This window comes from Propithecus coquereli, unplaced genomic scaffold (assembly GCF_000956105.1).
Source record: "Propithecus coquereli isolate 6110/MARCELLA unplaced genomic scaffold, Pcoq_1.0 Scaffold83, whole genome shotgun sequence".
Lineage (NCBI taxonomy): Eukaryota > Metazoa > Chordata > Mammalia > Primates > Indriidae > Propithecus > Propithecus coquereli.
In genome coordinates, this window is record NW_012154507.1 from 6919599 (window position 1) to 6919980 (window position 382).

General features: G+C 35.6%; 1 protein-coding gene across 1 annotated transcript in view; it reads left to right on the top strand.

The window, feature by feature from the left end:
• PYGL (phosphorylase, glycogen, liver) overlaps nt 1-382 on the top strand; it is a 43394-nt gene that overhangs the window by 7257 nt on the left and 35755 nt on the right. The window lies entirely within an intron of this gene.

Here is a 382-nt window from a genome sequence, read left to right on the forward strand (position 1 = left end):
GAGTAAATATGCTGTGGTCGTGAAAAGATGAACTTTAGTTCATCTAACTAAATCTGACCTCATACTTTCTGGTCATTTTCAAAATCCCTCAGTCCGGTTAAGGTCAGATTGGTACTAAACTAGTTCTAAAACACACACAAAAAAATTTTTAAATAATAATAGCTAATATTTCTGGAGGAATATCTGCCCAAGAATAATTCTGCTTGCTTTGTTTTTATAATCTCATTTAATTCACTGCAACCCTTAATGAAGTAGATTCTGTCATCCTCCACATTTTTCAAATAAGGGACGTTAGGCATAGAGAGATTTAATAGCTTGCCCAGGGTCATGCAGTGAGGAAGTAACAAAGTCAGTAGTGCACATTTAGAGCCCACACTCTTCT